The sequence below is a fragment of the Panthera onca genome, chromosome B4 (genome assembly GCF_046562875.1).
Source record: "Panthera onca isolate mPanOnc1 chromosome B4, mPanOnc1 haplotype 2, whole genome shotgun sequence".
NCBI classification, from domain to species: Eukaryota; Metazoa; Chordata; class Mammalia; order Carnivora; family Felidae; genus Panthera; species Panthera onca.
In genome coordinates, this window is record NC_138345.1 from 15,931,957 (window position 1) to 15,953,172 (window position 21,216).

Here is a 21,216-nt window from a genome sequence, read left to right on the forward strand (position 1 = left end):
CGTTATTTTGAGCTGCAGGCAGTTGAAAAGCAGCAAATGCAGGAAGTTTTCTTTGAATTCCCCTTATCTGCCTAAAGGAGCTTAATAGTCATAAATCCCCTGCTCAGTAGTTCCACCAACGAGGGAAGATGGGTCCTTATTGCAGGAGAGGGAACGAGACATCACACGAAGACTTTGTCGTAAACTATCACACCTCCCAACCGGTCTCCTAAGAACCCTCATCTTTCCTAAAACCCACTGACTCTCCTAAGAGGCCTACGTGCCCCTGCTCCTTCCCCATGAGGATGGGATCTCAGCCTGAATTCGAAGTCCCCTCGGGGAGACACTCATCTTTCCGCGGGTGTCACCCACGGGGTCTACATGTCCATAATGTTCTATTTATTTGTTTTTCTCACTCATTTCTCTTTCGTTACAGGGGTTTCAGCCAAGAACTCAGAAAGGGAGAGGAAAATCCTTTTCCTTCCCAGAAACTGTAGAACAGTAAAGGGTAAGGCCGAGATTCAAACCCAGAACTCAAAAACCCTTACTATAAAGCCCCTCTCAGCCAATGCCCTACAAAGTACCATGATGTGCAATACTCCCTAAAAAGGAATTGGGGGACATTAAATAAGTAAAGTGTGCTAGTTTGAACCACCGTATCTTACACTCTAATAGATTTTTCTAGAACCCTCCAGTTCATAATTGGAAGCCACTGTCAAAAAAAGTAAGAGAGCGCTGTGGGTTCAAAGGGCCTTATGTATCCTGTAACTATCGATATCACATGACGTGACATCCCAGCCCCATCTCCACGCACCTCGTCACACTCTCGTGGCCGCACTGGGCTCTGTGTGAGTCCGGGAGTTTGTGTGTGAGCCTGTGTGTGCAGCACTGTGGTGTGGGGGCATGGGGAAGGTGGAAGAGAAAGAATAATTTGGAACTGGAGTGCCTGGGTGGCTCAGTCGGTTAAGCATCCAACTCTCGATTTTGACTCAGGTCACGAATTCACGGTTCGTGAGTTCAAGCCCTGCCTCGGACTCCACGCCGACGGTGCTGAGCCTGCTGGGACTCTCTCTCTCCTCTCTCTGCCCCTTCAGCACTCTCTGTTACTCAAAATCAATACATAAACTTGAAAAAAGAAAGAAGGCTTTGGTATGAGAGGTTGAGAATAAGTCATCCCTGGCACGGAGGCTTTGAGGAATGAATAAGATTTCCAATCAGGTTTTAAATGGACTCGTGAAAACAGCAGCATGTAGTGGCTTACTAAAATTCAAATGTGATGTGAACCACATAATTAAAGGAACAGAGGCCACACAAAGTGGGGAGAGATGCACCGTCTGTCATGCTCAGGCGACACTCCGTGTGCTTGGGTCTGTTGTGTAAACTCTGCTTTCAAAAGCACATTGAGAAGCCAGGGCCCCTGTCTGGAGGCAGCAGGTCTGCTGGTGGAAGAACTGAAATTCGTGACAGGTTGAAAGCAAAACAAAACAAGACAAACTAACAACGTCCAGATTGGAGAAGGACAGATGCAGGGGGGAATTAACAGCTGCCTGCAAATATTATATGTACGTATATCCAGAAGGAATTAGATTTACCTTGTGCGAGTGTAAGATCCAGAATTAGGACCCATGCACAGAACAATTGAGCACATATTCGCTGGGCTCTCATCAGAGGACGGTCCTGAGGATCACACCTTACAACTCAGCGCAAATACGAGTCAAGTATGGATAGGCCCTGGCCTCTGGGACCTTACGTACATTAGGAGAGACAGACACAAAATGTAACTGGTATTTCACTGTCATTTCAGGATCATACAGGTTGACACGAGATGAGGCTATGATAAGAAGCGGAGGAAGGGCACTGCAGATAAGCGGGGGGAACAGGGAATATTGTGTGAAGGGGTTAGTACAGTGCTCAGCACACAGGAGACACAGGAGAAATATTTGTTCAATGAGTGAATGGTCTTGTGTTTGTGAGCATGGACAACAGGGGCGGGAGGCCGGACAGGAAGGCCCATTGGGGGTCTATGACTAGAGTTTACGTAACTAAAGATTAAAAGGGCCTCCACTAAGCAAGTGATTCCAGGGTGAAAGGGCAGGGGTGGGGGAAGATGTGAGATCTATTTAATGGATGAAAAAACATGGGTGAGAGACAGACAAAGGTGGCCAGGAGAGAAGACGATGGCTCCACCAGAAATTACTGCCAAACTCAACGTCACGAAAATTTTCCCCAATGTTTTCTTCTAAGAGTGTTATAGTTTTTGTCCTTAAGTTGAGGTCTTTGATCCATTTTGTGTTAATTCTTGCATATCATGTGAGGAAGGGGTCCAACTTTATTCTATGCGTGTGGTTATTTTCTGCACCACTGTTTGAACAGACTGTCCTTTCTCCATTGAATGGTCTTGGCAAAAATGAATTGGCCATATACGGGAGGTTTATTTCTATTCTATTCTGTTTATCTATATGGCTGTCCTGATGCCAGTAACAAAGTAAATGTGTTTTATACATGACATTTAATCCCCATAATATTCTTTTGAAGTAGACATTCTTATTTTCATTTTATAATTGAGGAAACAACCTCAGAAAAATTAATTCCCTGAAGGAATCACAGCTAGTAACTGGGAGATTAAAGATTTAAACCCATCCAATTCCAAACACTGGAAATAAAATCAAGTTCCTAGAAAGACATTTCTCCCCGGGGAATTGAACCCAGACAGTTAAAAGCACTGAAACAAAATAAACTTATAACTCTGCAAAGTTGAAACTCTTTTAAAAAAGCAAAAACAAAAACAAAAACAGAAGATAATGGCTGCACGACAGGGTGCTTCTCCAGATTTTCCAGGACGCTTGATGTTCCCCAGGGGAATTCCTTTATTCCCAAGCTTCTAAATTTTTGAAGAATAGGAAACGATTTAATTAATCCAGAAAATATTTTTCACCTTTGAGTTTTTACATGAGGCCTAGCTGCAGAGGAAAGGAGAAAGACAAGAGAGAAAGAACAAAGCAAAACTGCGGGGAAACCAAGAAAATAAAAACAGACATAAAAGTGACACAGAGAGGAAGAAAACTCCGCGAAAAGCAGAGGGGACGAAGACAGAGGCAGGAGACAGTCTCTCTCTCTCTCTCTCTCTCTCTCTCCCCCCCCCCCCCCCCCCCACACACACACACACACGACCAGGACAGAGAGACCCATCAGAGAGAGAAATGCAAATATTCACGTGATCCCCAATTTCCAGATGCAGAAGCCGAGACAGGCTAAATTTCTTGTCTGAGGCCACACAACCAGGACTCCGATTTAAACCCCAGTCAATATCTGTGTGCTCTTACCCACTGCGCTACACTTCTAAATGTTGCCTTACGCCACACAAATCAGAGACCCACAGAGGGAAAAGAGTCCCTGACATAAGACCTGTAGATAAAGGCTCTGACCATCATGGGAAAATACCTGCTCTTGAGACATTTTGTAAAGTGTGATTAAGTATGCAAACTGCTGAATCTTCATGATTACATGCATAAGAGAGTAAAACAGTATCCAAATCCATCCCTTGGGGGCCAAACCAGACGGATACAGGTTAAAAGGCTGAGAGGTGGGAACTGGCATTCATTTACAGAGTCAAGGCCAAGGCTGAAGATTCTTGTCCAGGCAGGAGTTTTCTCGGGGCTGGGAGTGAAGGCAGAGCTCCTAACCCAAAGATAGGGTCTGACACTGAGAAGAACAACCATGAACAGTGAGCACTGAGAGAGTAAGTAGAGTCACGAATCAAGTTTAGTGACATGGGACAGTATTCAGGGTAAACTCAATTATTCACTCATCTGTGCGTATATTTAGTGAGCAAATGAAGCTCACAGTACTATTCTCTGTACCAGGGATATCATTTAAAAAAATTTTTAAGTTTATTTATTTATTTTGAAAGAGAGAGATAGAGAGAGAGAGAGAGAGAGAGAGAGAGAGAGTGTGAATATCCCGAGAAGGCTCCATGCTGTCAGCACTGAGCCTGATGCAGGGCTCAAACTCACCAACCGTGAGATCATGACCTGAGCCAAAACCAAGAGTCAGATGCTTAACCGGTGAGCCACCCAGGCATCCCAGGATATAATTTTTAAAAAAAGAATGAATGCCAAAGGAGAGCACGCGGTCCGATGGGAGAGAGACGACGGCAGACAATTAGAACATCACACCATCGGCCCTACACCGTGGTGGGGGAGCAGAGGTGAGTGGCTGGGCAAGGCCATGCCAGGCCGGCTGCATACCCCTGATGCAGAAGAGCCTGGAAGGGTAACACTGCAGCCCAGTGGGAACTTCCTTTTGTGACAACAGGGCGGACCTTTGAGACTGACATGATGTCACTGTGACGTACGGAGTGCACCAACTAAGGTCTGGGCTCCTTCTTCACCCCCCCCAAGGGCTACATAAACCACAGAAACTTTCGGTGCTGCTCCGAGCGGAATAAATAATCCACTTACTTGAATCCTTAATCTTGTGTTGATGTTTTGCTGGTTCAATAATAACACAAAGTAAAAGCGAGTTTAATGGAGTCTGATTCCATATGCTCACAAACCCAAGGACCTGGGCCAGCCCTTGAACAGGAGCCCATAGGAAGGTATCCAATCCCAACCCGGGGTGCCAGGGCTCAGCACTCCTGAAGAAGCAAGGCTTAAGTGAAAAGCCAAAAGACGAGCAGAAGTCGGCAAGGCAAGAGAAAGAAACGGAGGGGCCAAGGCTGTTTGGGAAAGCGCAAACGGGGAGTGCGAGAGCCCAGAGGAGAGAAAGAGCATAGAACATGCAAAATGCTGCAAGAAATTCCATCTGGCTGGGGAGACACGGTACTAGGTGGGGAACACTGCAGAACTATATCATGAAAAATCTTAGCAGCAAGGCAAGGTAAACAATCTGGCTTTCTTCTACAGGAAAGGGCAAGGTGCTTGGGCCTTGGGTAAGACAGTGACACTAGAAGATACGGGAGAGGCTCCAAAGTCATTGTTTCCAGCCACTGGGACGATCCAACAAATTCTAGAGCAACAACAGATAACCAGAACACCAGTTAGGAGACAACTAGGCAATAGCTAAAAGATAATTAGAGCAGCTATATCAGTTAGGGCTCTCCCAAGAAACAGAAGCAGTAGTCTATCAGTGTATGTATGGATGGATGTAGCTATCTATCTATCTATGTATCTATCTAAAGAAGCTTATTTTCAGGGATTGGCCCACACAATTGTGGGGCTGGCCAGTCGAAAAATCTGTAGGGCAGGAGCCAGGCTAGCCATTCAGGCAAGAGTTGATGTTGCAGTCTTGAAGCAGAATTTCTTTTCTGGGAAACCTGTTTTTGCCCTTAAGGATATCAACTGATTGAGTCAGGTCTGCCCACCTGATGGAGGGTAATCTCCTTTACCTAAAGTCAACTGATGGTAGATGTCAACCCCACGGATAAAGTACCTTCACAGAAACACCTAGATTAGCATTTGATGAAGGAGCTGGACACTAAAGCCGAGGCAAGGGGACACAGAAAAGTAACCATCTCAGTGACTCAGATCAGAGTAGGGATAGAGAACAGAGGAAAGCAGATCAGTTTGAAACACATTTGGGATTTGTTGTTACAGTTTTGTTACAGTTTTGTGGTTGCCTGGAAATGGACTGAAGGACAAAGTGTCAAGGGTTTCTGACACTGGTCACCGGGAGAAGGGGCGTGGCTTCCCTGACTCAGGGAGGGCACTGGCCTTTTCATAACAAAGTGGTGACCTTTGATCGGTTCTAGTCATACTAAGCCTGGCTCATTAAGGGGAAATGGAATCACGATGCCGCGGGAGAACTGGAGGAATAAATCTAGAAGTTAGATTGTGAAAAAGCAGGGCTGAGAAGTCTCCGAAAGGAGGAGAGACATTCAAGCACCTGGCTGGCTTCAGATGCCCTTCTGCATGAGGGCAAAGCTGTGGCCTGACTGCCCCCTTCCAGGCCCCTGCTTCTGCTCCGGGTCGCATGACTGTCCCCTGCCTTTTTAAAGTTATTAGGTTTAAAGTCAATTGCGAATTACGTAAGTGTGGAAAACACAAGTTCTAAAAATACGAAATCAACTGCTAAGATGGATGTTCAGATTTCTGAATATATTTTACTCTGCAGACCAAAAACTAAAAAAAAAAAGACAAAAAATCCAGGTCACTGCCCTTCATGTGCCATGCATGAAGAGAATGTCAAGGACTCATTTATACGAAACCTTTGTTGACAGAATTTATACTGCCACTTGGTCAGATATTTTGAAGGGGAGAAAAAGGGAGAGTAAGAAACCTTTTTGTTTGTTTCAGATATTGTCTGGCAACATATTTAAGATCCTGAATTAATTTTCCGAACCCTGTGAAAACAGAGTTGTATCATGATAATGGGACTCAATCTTACGCATAAGTGCACTAACATGTTATTCTGTGAAGCATCTCCTGAGGAAGTGTGTTCAGTATATTAGGTTCACACCACTTTCTTTCCTAAAAAGGTCTCATTATTTCATAATTTTTAACTTACTAAGCCAAAACCTAATTGTATGATTCAGTGAAAAGTGACGCACGCGTACCACAAAGGGCTCCTTCTGGGCTAAGGATGGGAGTCTCCAGTCCTGGATTGTTAGAAGGACAGGTAAGAGGCCGGTTCAGCCCACAGCCATTTAATGAGCCTGATTCAAATGCACAAATGAGCCCTAAGTGCTCCTAGAAAGCCACCGAAGGCCAACCCACATCTCAGGCGCCCATCCAGGACGGCACTCGTGGCTCCCGGTGCAATCTACTATCTTCTGCTCTTTTGGCTTCAGCCCCAAACTCAGCTTCTGTTTCTGCCTGGCCTCTGGGAACTCTATACTTATTTTCTTGCTGTTTCTGGCTTTCCTCCACATCCTGACTTTTAATCTCTGCCCCCAGGCGTCGTACAACAGATCAAATCCTCCAGTCCTACTCTGAGTCGACAGCCCTTATTCTGGCCCAATGGGGGGCTGAGTCATCTGGAGAAAGGGCAGAATGTGGAACTCTTTGCTCTGCCTGTCATCAGGCTGATTCATTTTCAGGCAACGCAGAGTCATTCCTGGTTAGACATGGGAGGATGCTACCACATTGCCAAAGAGAGGGAGGCAAGCCATCTGTGCCTACAAAAGTCCATCCTTTCCTATTGCAAATAATGCACAGAAAGACTATAACCTAGGAAGTTGAAGCTTAGTATCTCCTGCTCTGTGTGACCTACTTTCCATCAATGAAACGATGAAAGAACACTGAAATAGAACAAACTAAATAGGAAATGCTGGCCCTTATCAAACGGCATGGGATAATCCGCATGAAATGCATCACAAAAGCAAAACTGAGGCTTAGAAATGTTTACATGTTTCCCTAGGCAGAGGATCGGAAGTGAAACTATCAGAGCTTTGTTGCAACTCATAGACGTGCTACATTTACGACAAGTGACAAAAGTTTAAACTATTTATAGTGAAATATTAATTGTAAGCTAGAAAGATGATGTTAAACTGAAAACAGTAATAGCTCTCATGTATTGAGACTTTAACATATAACAAACTCTGTATTAAATGTTTTACATATGCAATATTCATAAAAACTTCCTGAGGAAGGTATTATCTCTTACCAATCAAGAGACTGCCCAGGAGAAGTGGCTTAGCCAGAGAGTGTTAGTGATGATGTCACAAATAAATTACTCAAAGGCCTCCTGTGAAAGGTGCCTTCAAGATTTTCTATTGGGGGGCGCCTGGGTGGCTCAGTGAATTAAGGGTAAGACTCTTGGTCTCAGCTCAGGTCATGATCTCACAGTTTTTGAGTCCAAGCCCTGCATCGGGCTCTGTGCTGGCAGTGTGGAGCCTGTTTGGCGTTCTGTCTCCCTCTCTCTCTGCTCCTCCCTTGCTTTCTCTCTCTCTCTCTCTCAAAATAAATAAAAATAAACTAAAAAAAAAAAAAGATATTCCAGTGGGGACTCAGCCATTTATAGGGGAGACCAAAGTGAAAATGAAATGAAAGACTATGGAAAACAAACAGGAAAGGTCAATGATAAGATGTGTGGGGCCAACCTAAGGCTGAGCCCGGGCTTTCGAGCTCAGAAACCAGGCTGTGCTTCCCAACCCCTGGTTCCTGACCCATTTTTAGAACCATCTAGAAAGACTCTTGGTTCCTCCCCATGAAAATATGCTCTGATCTTTATTTTGCACTTTATAAAATACGTGATGACAGATTAGCCAAGTCTATTAAGTAATCACCCACACAAAATGGAAATTCATACTAGCGATCAGTGTTTTGAAGGAGAAATTTGCAATTACCGGACAGCAGCACTGACCTAATCAGGCTGTTCAGGGAAGGCCTTCTCGAAGAAGGGATGACTGATTTGGGATCTGAAAGATGAGCACATATTCACTCAGGGAGGTCAGGGAGGCAGAAGGGAGGGCGCTCCATAAAGGCTCTATGGCTGGAGCACATAGAGTACATTTGATGAAGGAAAAGACCAACAAAAGTGGAACAATAAAGGTGTGGCGTGCAGTGAGGCTGTAGAAGTGGGTAGTGGCCCACAGCACAGGGCCTTGAGGGAGTTCGTTCAATGTTTGTTTTGAAAGCAATAAAATAAAAAAAAAGCCACCAGCAGATTCCAAATTGTTTGAGGCAGTGGTGGGAGTGGCAGAAGCCAGTTGTGACCATAGACCATTGTCTAATTTCCATTCAGAAGAATCCATCCGGCCATTGCACAGAGAATGGATGGGAAGGATACCAGCAAGGTGGATGAGGACCAGGGTGCAGGTCACTGCAATGGTCCACAGGAGAGGCAACTATGAGGCAAACAGATTGCACCCAACCACAGCCAGTCCTGGAGTGCCTGCCATGTGCCAGCAAGGATTCCCACGTTCTTAGAGAGAGATTCCGAAAAGGGTGGACTGATAGGGAGAGGAGGAAGGACGAGTGACACGGAAACCAAGCATGAGAATCTTCCAAGGCATAAGGAATGGTCTAAAATTTCAGGATGTTGATAAGAAGTGACAGATCGAGCAAAATGGGAATGGAAAATGCCTTTTGGAGGAGACAGTTTTGGTGTAAGAAGGGAAGTGAAAAAGAAAGTCGGGATGCCATGCTAAAATACTGTCATTTTAGAATCAACTGGCCCATGATGAATCTATGTCTCAAACGAAAGGAATAGTTTGTATCATTAAAAACACAATGATCAGGGCGCCTGGGTGGCTCAGTCGGTTGAGCGTCCGACTTCAGCTCAGGTCACGATCTCACGGTTCGTGAGTTCGAGCCCCGCGTCGGGCTCTGGGCTGATGGCTCAGAGCCTGGAGCCTGCTTCCGATTCTGTGTCTCCCTCTCTCTCTGCCCCTCCCCCATTCATGCTCTGTCTCTCTCTGTCTCAAAAATAAATAAACATTAAAAAAAAAAAAAACATTTAAAAAAAAAAAACACAATGATCTAAGAATTCCAGTGATTTACAGGGTTTCTAAAGGCATTAAAGCATTCCGTTTCAACCCCGACAGATCAGAAGAATGAAGGGCTTCAAACAGATAGTACTTCTTTTTAGCAACATGCCTGTATGTAAATTAAAATAGAGCTGTCCATGAGATTGAACTAGCTGCCCAGAGCACTGGGAAAAATTCCAGAAACCCAGAGGGCATCTGCTCTTAGTCCATGTGATTATCAGGCTGGCATCACACTGAAAAGTATGATGGGGGTATTGACAGTTACCCCTGGTTCAGATTAATTCATGACACTGATCACACAGAGAAATTTTATCTCCAAATCCCTGGCTCTCTTGCAAAATGAGGAAGATGCAATGGCCTATACATTTGGAATTAGAGAATCAGACATCAGTGATCACCCTTAATGAATCCAGTTAGATACAGGATAGAGGGAATGGGGTTCAGAAAAGCCCATCCACTGATCATTCACATCTTAACATGAATTAGTACATGACATTTCAGTGGAGATCTCTCAACGAGAAACTGGAGTTTTAAGGAAGGATAAAGGAGAGAACATTTGGAAACATGGAAACGTGCCATTGCACAGTGCCTCTGAATCCCTGAGGCATTGGATGGAGAAATAAGAGAGAAGCAAAAAGGGGCACCTGGGTGGCTCAGTTGGTTAAGCATCAACTTCGGTTCAGGTCATGATTTCCCGGCTTGTGAGTTTAAGACCCACATCCGGCTCTGTGATGATGGCTCAGAGCCTGGGGCCTGCTCCAAATTCTGTGTCTCCCTTCTTCTCTGCCCCTCCCCTGCTAGTGCTCTGTCTCTCTCTCTGTCAAAAATAAATAAACATTAAAAAAAGAGAGAGAGAGACAGAGACAGAGAAGCAAAAGAAGAAGCTTTACAAAGTATCCAAAAAAAAGGGAGTGGGGAAAACCCAGGCAGCTGAGACAAAGTGGAGGCTCAATGCATTTGGAAATAGATATGAAATGTGCAATGAAAGAATGCTTCACCTACTTTGCCATTGTGCCCAAGGTTCATCCTAGCTCTACCCCAACCCTCTCAAAACAGTGCTTCATAACCTGGCAGGCATCGACAAATCCAACAGGATGTGTGATCCAGTGTTCAATACGGAATCAATACAAGTTTCAGGCTAAGGAAGAGAGTAACTGAAGACGAAATTCAACCAGCAACTCAGATGATTGAGTTTTTCTCTTATTAGCTAACACGTGCACTGATACTTTGATGCTTATGAAAGATCAGCCCATGTATTTGAGTAGGATATAAGAACTAAGCCGAGATAAAATAAAGTATAACAGAGTATGATTATCAAAATAAATGACAGGGAAACAAGAGAAACTTGAACTCAGAGTAAAGGAGCAATGTTGAGACACTGGAGAAATGTCTACACACTGGGACATCGGTACCAGGGTTAGAACAAAGTAAGGGACCAATGAGGACACTGCAAGCAGTGTAAGCAGGGTTTGAAAGGCTAGGCAGCCTGAAAGGAGGCTTATCTGACACAGCTTCATAAAGCAATATACTTAATACTGAGTACAACTGGAGAGATAAATTTCCAAGTGAAATTTAAAAGATCAGTAAACCTCATGTGGGTCTGATGTATTTTCACGGCAAACTTTATATTCTGAAAACTAAGACAGGAAGGACTCCCTAAATGCACAAGAGCCAGTCGCTATTATTAAATACGGCAGGTGTAATGACACAGTGTGGTTTTTGTGGCTTCTCTAAATGCACGGGCATGCTGTATGGTGTGACAAATAGAAGATGATGTGACAGGATATTAACGGAGAAAAATGTTCCCGATGCAGAGGGAACGAGGAAACGGAGCTTTTTCAATCTGACAACTGACCCAAAACACCTCTCACAAAGTGCACACATCTTCTTACGTTGAAAAAAAAGTAAAATGTGTGTTTCTTTGAGCTGTCATCACAGTCACCCTGTATGAATCATAAACAGCACACATTTAAGGGGTATGAGGACGAGGGGAACGGTGGCTCGGAAAAATGAACATGGTCTTGGGGCTCCTGGGTGGCGCAGTCGGTTGAGCGTCCGACTTCAGCCAGGTCACGATCTCGCGGTCCGTGAGTTCGAGCCCCGCGTCGGGCTCTGGGCTGATGGCTCGGAGCCTGGAGCCTGTTTCCGATTCTGTGTCTCCCTCTCTCACTGCCCCTCCCCCGTTCATGCTCTGTCTCTCTCTGTCCCAAAAATAAATAAAAAACGTTGAAAAAAAAATTAAAAAAAAAAAAAAATGAACATGGTCTTGTATAATCAAAAGCACCCCCTACCAGAGATGATTCCCGCTTCTCTCCAAGAAATCTGTGCTACAAAACAAAATGCCTGGGACATAATAACGTTCAGTAAATGTTAACTAAATGGGGGAAAAAAAAGTGTAAGCTCTCATGAAATACTAACCAAAATCAAACCATAAGCATGCTTTTGGAGGAATATTTCAGAAACTGGCTAGAAGCTTCGTTGGTTAAACGAAGTCTGGTTGCTCAGTTCTATGATTTCTCGAAAAACATTGATGAGCTTATCCGTCTGTTTATCCACAGAATTTCTGTCCTTTCACAGAGCTAACTCATTAAATGACACTGTTTTGGTCACGTGATTGTCAGGTACTAAGAAAATATTAACATTTGTGATACAAGGTATGTAAATTAACAGCGTCGCTCTAGTTTTTCCAAGGAACTTTTCTAAGGAAAAGCAGCACACTGGCTGATGTTTTATAAAACTCAATCAATCTACTGATACAACAATGCAACCTTTTCTTATAAATCCTGCACAAGAAAAGCAAAGCAGTAACTTTCAAGAAAATTTAATCTAATCAAACCGGAGTGGATAATTCCATTTTTAATAAAATTGCTACCATGTGACAGATCTCTGTAACAAAGTAATCAGGTACAAAAATACCTGTTTTACAAGTCATCTGAAAGGTATCTCATTGGCATGAGTCTTCAAAAAAACGTGTGCATTTACGTAATAGCACTGTTCTCTGCCACTGAGTTTTCAGCAAACATGTGACTGATAACGTTCAGTCATTGTGGCTGCAAACTCACAGCCATGAAACCCAGGGATGTTTAAAGAAATCAAAGGGTATTACAGGATCCAGAAGAAACCGAAAACAAAATAATAATAAACGACACCATGAGTGTTTGTGGGGGTAAAAAGGACAGTCAAGTGAAAATCGAGCCCTGTTCCTTTGCGTACCTATTAGTTTTCCATAATTGATTACACAAATGAATACAGTTCTTTTAAGTAAGAAGACAATTCATGAAAGCTAATGCGGTAATTACCAGGCAAGTTCCTAGGGAATCCAAGACTAATTATTGAAGCTCAGAGATCTTCTGCTGGGAACAAACCTGCTTACCAGAAGTTCCCAGAGCTTTGCAAAGGAGTTTTCGAGGGTCACCTAGAGGAAGTGGAGAAAGAAATGTAGGGAGCACTTCATATCATGTTTAATTTAAATTTGAGGACCTTGGTATGATTCTCAAATAATCTGAGTATCCTGCTGAAGCAGATGATTATCCATCCATCAGTTTCTAAAAATATGAGGGAGAGAATGCAAAGAGTAATAATTCCTCAAACTGAAACCCAGGTTCGATTTTCCGCAAATCTATTATATGTGTTATCAGCTCCTGCTTGGGGCGGGGGGTGGGGGAACTGCAGTGGGTAATAGGAGACTCCATTGATTTTAAGAGCAGAAAGCAGGGGTGCCTGGGTGGCTCAGCCAGTTAAGTGTCCGACTTCAGCTCAGGTCAGGTCTCGTGGCTTTTTGAGTTCCAGGCTCGCATCAGGCTCTGTGCTGCCAGCCCCGAGCCTGGATCCTGCTTCAGATTCTGTGTCTCCCCCTCTCTCTCTGCTCCTCCCCTGCTCATGCTCTGTCTCTGTCTCTCAAAAATAAATAAATGTGCTGGAAGTTCTAGCATCAGCAATCAGACAACAAAAGGAAATCAAAGGCATCAAAATTGGCAAAGATGAAGTCAAGCTTTTACTTTTGGCAGATGACACGATACTATACACGAAAAACCCAATAGACTCCACCAAAAGTCTGCTAGAACTGATACTTGAATTCAGCAAAGTTGCAGGATACAAAATCAATGTACAGAAATCAGGTGCATTCTTATACACTGATAATGAAGCAACAGAAAGACAAATAAGGAAACTGATCCCATTCACAATTGCACCAAGAAGCATAAAATACCTAGGAATAAACCTAACCAAAGATGTAAAAGATCTTTATGCTGAAAACTATAGAAAGCTTATCAAGGAAATTGAAGAAGACACAAAGAAATGGGAAAACATTCCGTGTTCATGAATTGGAAGAATAAATAGTTAAAATGTCAATACTACCCAAAGCAGTCTACACATTCAATGCAATCCCAATCAAAATTGCACCAGCATTCTTCTCAAAGCTAGAACAAGCAACCCTAAAATTTGTATGGAACCACAAAAAACCCCGAATAGCCAAAGTAATATTGAAAAATAAACCAAAGCAGGAGGCATCACAGTCCCAGACTTTAGCCTCTACTACAAAGCTGTCATCATCAAGACAGCATGGTATTGGCACAAAAACAGACACATAGACCAATGGAATAGAATAGAAACCCCAGAACTAGACCCACAGATATATGGCCAACTAATCTTTGACAAAGCAGGAAAGAACATCCAATGGAAAAAAGACAGTCTCTTTAACAAATGGTGCTGGGAAAACTGGACAGCAACATGCAGAAGGATGAAACTAGACCACTTTCTTACACCATTCACAAAAATAAACTCAGAATGGATGAAGGACCTGAATGTGAGACAGGAAACCATCAAAACCCTACAGGAGAAAGCAGGAAGAAACCTCTCTGACCTCAGCCACAGCAATTTCTTACTTGACACATCTCCAAAGGCATGGGAATTAAAAGCAAAAATGAACTATTGAGACCTCATGAAAATAAAAAGCTTCTGCACCGCAAAGGAAGCAGTCAACAAAACTAAAAGGCAACCGACGGAATGGGAAAAGATATTCGCAAATGACATATCGGACAAAGGGCTAGTATCCAAAATCTATAAAGAACTCACCAAACTCCACACCCGAAAAAAAAATAATCCAGGGAAGAAATGGGCAGAAAACATGAATAGACACTTCTCTAAAGAAGACATCCGGATGGCCAACAGACACATGAAAAGATGCTCAATGTCACTCCTCATCAGGGAAATACAAATCAAAACCACACTGAGATACCACCTCATGCTGGTCAGATTGGCTAAAATGAACAAATCAGAAGACTATAGATGCTGGCAAGGATGTGGAGAAACGGGAACCCTCTTGTGCTGTTGGTGGGAATGCAAACCGGTGCAGCCACTCTGGAAAACAGTGTGGGGGTTCCTCAAAAATTAAAAATAGATCTACCCTACGACCCAGCAATAGCGCTGCTAGGAATTTACCCAAGGGATAAAGGAGTGCTGATGCATAGGGGCGCTTGTACCCCAATGTTTATAGCAGCACTTTCAACAATAGCCAAATTATGGAAAGAGCCTAAATGTCCATCAACTGATGAATGGACAAAGAAATTGTGGTTTATATACACAGTGGAATACTACTTGGCAATGAGAAGGAATGAAATATGGCCTTTTGTAGCCACGTGGATGGAACTGGAGAGTGTTATGCTAAGTGAAATAAGTCAGGCAGAGAAAGACAGATACCATATGTTTTCACTCTTATGTGGATCCTGAGAAACTTAACAGAAGATCATGGGGGAAGTGAAGGAAAAAAAAATTAGAGAGGGAGGGAGGCAAACCATAAGAGACTCTTAAAAACTGAGAATAAACTGAGAGTTGATGGGGAGTGGGAGGGGGCAAAGTGGGTGATGGGCACTGAGGAGGGCACCTGTTGGGATGAGCGCTGGGTGTTGTATGAAAACCAATTTGACAATAAATTTCATATTAAAAAATAACAAGTAAATAAATGTTAAAACAATTTTAAAAATTTAAAAGCAGAAGGCAGACAGCTCAACATTCTTAACTTTGTACAGCTCTATGTAAATTAAATGAGATGGCAAGAGAAAAACAGAAGGTAGGACACCTTTGACTCTTGCTTATTAAATCCCTCTTTAGGGTCAACTGGGATCTCACAGAAATGCCATTCATAACTGAAATGGAGGATGTCCAGAGGACAGGGAGGGATAAATCTGCAGTTGGGCCGTGGGGGGACTTATGGTAATCACACTTACAGGGAAGACGAAACAAGCAATAAAACCCCCAAGTCTGAAATGAGTCTGAAAAGAGTCTCTTGTAGGCAGCACATAGGTGGGTCTTTTTCTGTCTGTTCCGTCACCCTATGCCTCTTGATTGGGGCATTTACATTCAAGGTAATTATTGAAACACAAGGTATGTGTTTATTGCCATTCTGTTACTTGTTTTATGGTTAGCTTTCTTTAGTGGTAGACTTGTACTCCTTTCTCTTTATTTTTTGCATATTTGTTACTCATTTTTGATTTGGGCTTACCATTTGGCTCGTGTGTAACATGTTCTGTACATAGCAGTGTGGATTAAGGTGACGGTCACCTATGTTTGAACCCACCCTTTACTCCTCTCTCCTCACATTTTAAGTATTGGGTGTTCATATTTACATCCTTTTATCATCCCTTGACTGATTTTTACGGATACAGTTGTTCTTACTGTTTTCATGCCTCCTACTTCCCTCTTTCCTTCCCACTCAAAGAGTCCCCTTTAATATTTCTTGTAGGGCTCGTTAATGGTCATGAATTCCTTTAACTTTTATTTGTCTAGGAAACTCTTTATCTCTCCTTCTGTTCTGAATGACAGCATTGCTGGATGGAATATTCTTGGCAGCAGATTTTTTCCTGTCGGCACTTCGAATACATCCTGCCACTCCCTACCAGAGAGGGCCACGTTTCTTACACGAGCCAGCTTTACACTACGCTGACCTTTCTTCTTCAGAAGAGTCCAATTTCGCTTAACATTTACACGAAAGAGATGTCTTCTGCATCTGGCTGTCTCAGCGTCTGCTCAAACACAACCTGCTCACTAGGGCCTTGTCTTCTCAAAAGCGATCTCCCTCTGAAATCTTTCTGCTTTGCACTAGCATGGCTATTATCCCAATCAAACGGTCTCAACATTTCACATTTGTCTTCAATTCTCTTTTGCTTCCTCGATTTGAAACCCAGGGATCAATAAGCAAGCTAGTCCTGCCAATTTTTCTGTCATGTCTACTGCACCCATTTACTGGGTTCCCTCTTTGCGATGGGCACTGGGGACACAAAAGCTAAATAAGGCACGCCACGCTGCCAAAGAGACCGCTGTCGAGCGCCCCTTCCTTGATAGTTTTATAATGACCACTGATGTTCTAGATGTGCATCATCCTACAGCCAGCCCCTGACAATGGTATGGCTTTCTTCCTTCAGTCTATTCGCTCGCTCCTGAGACTCCAATTCACATGACATTTTTTCTGAGCAGATTCTTTCCTTAAAATAATAAATTCATCGTGTGATACCCTTGCTAAGAATACCTCCACGGGGTTCTGGGGTGTCTACAGGAAGTGTGTGGGCTCTACTCAGATCATCAGAGCTGTGTGTGTTTACCTGCAGGTTTCCCTTTATCCCAAGTACCCTTTAGTTTTGATTTCTTTTAATGTGTATTTATTTTTGAAGGTGGGGAGGGGCAGAGAGAGGGGGGGACAGAGGATCCGAAGCACTGACAGCAGCAAGCTCACTGTGGGGCTTGAACTCACAAACTGTGAGACCATGACCTGAGCTGAAGTCGGATGTTTAACCCACTGAGCCACCCAGGCGTCCCTCCCAAGTACCCCCCCTTTAGTACAATTCTCTGCTCCAGTGAAGCTGGTCCTGAAACTGACTGATGTTTACTCCTGGTCTCAGGACCCCTCCCCTTTCTATTGGTCCTCCAAGTCACGGCTCAAGTCCTGTCTCTTTCTGCAAATGTTTCAACATTTAGATGCTGATCATAAGTATTCCTAGTTTTATTTTCTATCTTTCCGAACTGACCACAATTTCTTGTGTTTTTCTTGTGTACTTTCATGTGTCCATTCATCTGAAATGTGTTTATTGAGGTCCTATTTTGTGCCCTGCACTGAACCAGGCTGAGGGGGTCTACTGAGCTTTAAATAGCAAACCCTAAACAGATATTGGTTGATTAGCAAAATGCATCCCTCCTGCTGGTAAGTGGCATATTTATTTAAGGAAAATAACACTTAGGCTTGCCTGGGTGGCTCAGTCAGTTAAGCGTCAACTCTTCAATTTGGCTCAGGTCATGATCTCATGGTTTGTGAGTTTGAGCCCCACGTCGGGCTCCGTGCTGGCAGTGCGGAGCCTGTTTGAGATTCTCTATTTTTTTCTCTTTGCCCCTCCCTGGCTCGTTCTCTCTCTCTCTTTCTCTTCCTTTCCCAAAAATAAAATAAACCTTAAAAAAAAAGAAAAAGAAAAGGAAAATAACTCTTAAAAACCATCTTATTTTTAGACCACGTGGCCAGAGAAGTCCCATGATTTCCCAACAGCCCCTTCGTGTCAACAGTTGGGAGTTTCAACAATCAGGCTGGAGGTGAATTTAGAATATATTCATTTGCTCATATTCATCATAATTGAATGAACCTTTTAGAATCCCTTTTAAAATTACGCTATCACCTTTCTAAGGGTCACATTTCACTTTTTTTCAATTTGGTGTAAAATGCTCACATAAAGCAAATGGACAATCGTCCATCGTTAATAAAAGGAGGTGTTTCTGCACTACCAGTTTTACAAATAAGCCCGAAACTCCCCAGATTTGGCCAGCTGTATTAGCAAAACTTTCGGAAAGTGGGCAGCTTATTATTACTTAATTGCACAGACTTCTGTTGAGGGTGTGCATAATTTAGTTTATAAATATGCCCATAAAAAGAACATTACAATATGATAAATATTCAAGCAGATAAATAAATGTCACTGTGACTCTTCTCTCCCATGACAACAAAGAGTAAGTGTTATAGTCCCAGCTGTTTACGTAAATTGGTCCTGGAGGGATAGACGGGCTGTGGGGAGTCATCACGGTTACTGATGTGCTTTTTATACTAAGACGGTACTAAGGGGGAAATGGTCATTCTGTCTGCATTTCCTCTATTTCCACAGCTTCTATTGGCATCATTTGCAGCAGCGACTCTCAAGCGGCTTTGGATTGGAAGACTCTTGATTTTTAGCATAAAAAAAAAAAAAAAGAAAAAGAAAGAAAAAAGGAAAAAAAAGAAAAAAAACCTTTGAAGAGAATTACTTTTTTACTTGGGCTAGATGTGTGAAAATTTGCACAGATTATTTAAGGCCCAGAATGAGGCTACCTTCTTCTAGAGAGGACTTGCTTTGGTTTCTATCAGACATCTGGGCTTAGGGTAGATCCAAATCCAATCGAGGGTGGAAATGATTCACATCTGGGCTTTGCTCCTTTAGAGGACTGGTCTTTTCTAGGGATTGTCGGAAGCTCGGCCCAGCTTCTCTGCCGGTCAGCCATGCTCTCGCTTTTGCATTCAGCAAGTTTCTTGTGAGGAAAAGTGGCCTCAAACGCAGGGCTCACCTCCCTTGGCTTCCTTCTTCTTCTGGATTTTAGTTCTGACAATTCTCCCTGCCTTGGTAGCTCACCAGTGTCCTCAAACAGCGCACTTTGTTTAGTATACTTTGTTTTCCTTGTATTATCTGCGGGAGGTTCAAGCGAAGGCAACGTCACAGCTGGAAGGAGAAGTTCCTCTCCCCCCTGCTTTGTGACCAGTGTCACTTCTCATCAGTCTCGCCAGCTGACCATTTTGGACTAATCTTTAATACCTCAATACCTCAATATCTCCCTCTTCCTTTTTCGTCTCTTCTGCACAGGTAGAAAAGTCTCTCTAAACCAGACTCTTCTGCCACTCATTGACCCTGTGATCATTTAAGTTACAACTGTCCAGGTTAACTTTCTATCTGGCCTCCTGGTCACGGGAATCTCTCAAGTGTAGTCTTGAGTAGGACTGTGTCCTAGTCCGTTTCAGCTGCCATAGCAGACCAGTATCCACTGGATGTGTTATAAACAACAGAAGTGTATTTTCAGAGTTCTGCAGGCTGGGAAATCCAAGGTCAAGGTGCCAGCAGATTGAGAGCCCACTTTCTGGTTCTTAGATGGCCATCTTCTTGCCGTGTCCACACATAGTGGAAGGGGCATAAGGGCAGGCTGAGACCTCTTATAAGGTCATTAGTCCCATTCATGAGGGCTCAACCCTCAGAACCTACTCATATCCCAAAGGCTCTACTTCCAAATACCATCACGTGGGGAATTAGCCTTTCAATTTATGACTTTTGAGGGGACACGTTCATTCTATATCAGACTATGTAGCATAAAATATCCTGGAAACTAAATACAGAAGAATCCCTTTATCTAGCCCCTCGCTCTGAAATGTCAGTTAGGAAAGATGCTTAATGGTATCCTACAGGAAGTCAATGACATCCAGGAGTCTACCCAACAGAGGGAAAATATTCACTCACTCTGAGCTCTAACACAATCAGGAAGTTACTCTTTCATGCAGTGGAGCTGGCCACAACCCCTCTCAGACTGGCAGCAGAATAAAAGGCAGTTGGTCCAATGACCTGGGCATAAAGTGACTGAAGGTGGGACAGGCTGAACCACAGGGCTATGTAAGTAAAGAGACCTGCCTTCCCACAGAAAGCAAGCCAAGGAGCAGAAACTTTTTAAGAGAATCTCCGGGGAAGGGCACCTGGGTGGCTTAGTCAGTTAAGTGTCTGACTCGGGCTCAGGTCATGATCTCATGGTTCGTGGGTTTGAGCCCCGCATTGGGCTCTGTGCTGACAGCTTGGAGCCTGGATCCTGCTTCATATTCTGTGTCTCCCTCCCTCTCTGCCTGCCCTTCTCCTGCTCTCACACACACACACACTCTCTCCCTCTCTCAAAAATAAATAAAAATCAAAACAAACAAACAAACAAAACAAAAACCCAACTTTTAAATAAAAGAGAATCTCCAGGGAAAATAATCTCTTTAAAAAGGTCTTCAAAAGACTCAAGGCTTCAAGTCTGAAAATATGAACCAGTGAAGATAAAAACATATTTCTGGATTGTAACATGACAAAATAACTTGGCACCAAAGAAAACCTGTGTTGCATGCACAGCAAAGAATCAGAATGCGGGCAAAGAAGGGCAGAGCAAGGAGGACCAGGCCAGCCCAGAGACAACTGGCCAGGGTGGGCCGTATGACTGGGAGTAAAGGGTCCCACGTAAGGATCATGCGCCCCCGGCAGCACAGTGGTTTGACCCCATTTATTTGTGTTAAGTGGCTCCAAGTTATCCAAGGGCAGGAAAGCTCTATAATCACCCACTGATAACCTGGTCTTGTCAGTTTGAGTTCCTCTCTCGGTTATTAGCTGGAGCAACTCACACTCCTGAATGTTGCTCGTGTTAAAAAGCTAACAAGGATGGGGCGCCTGGGAGGCTCAGTCAGTTGGGTGTCTGACTTCGGCTCAGGTCATAATCTCACAGTTCATGAGTTCAAACCCTGCTTCAGGCTCTATGCTGACAGCTCGGAGCGTGGAGCCTGCTTCGGATTCTGTGTGTGTCTCTCTCTCTCTGACCCACCCCTGCTTGCTCTCTGTCTCTCAAAACTGAATAAATATTAAATTAAAAAAGAAAAGCTAACAAGGAAACTGGAGGGGAAAACACAGAAAGGAGTGCAGTTTTTGTTCTGAAGCGATGGCACCTTGGAAGACATTTTCCCTCTATGTTTTCTTTTTTATTTTTTTCTTTTTTTTTTTAACGTTTATTTATTTTTGAGACAG

General features: G+C 43.5%; 1 protein-coding gene across 1 annotated transcript in view; it reads right to left on the minus strand.

The window, feature by feature from the left end:
• Positions 1–21,216, minus strand: part of ST8SIA6 (ST8 alpha-N-acetyl-neuraminide alpha-2,8-sialyltransferase 6) — a 151,415-nt gene that overhangs the window by 22,472 nt on the left and 107,727 nt on the right. The gene's annotated exons all lie outside the window — the stretch shown is intronic.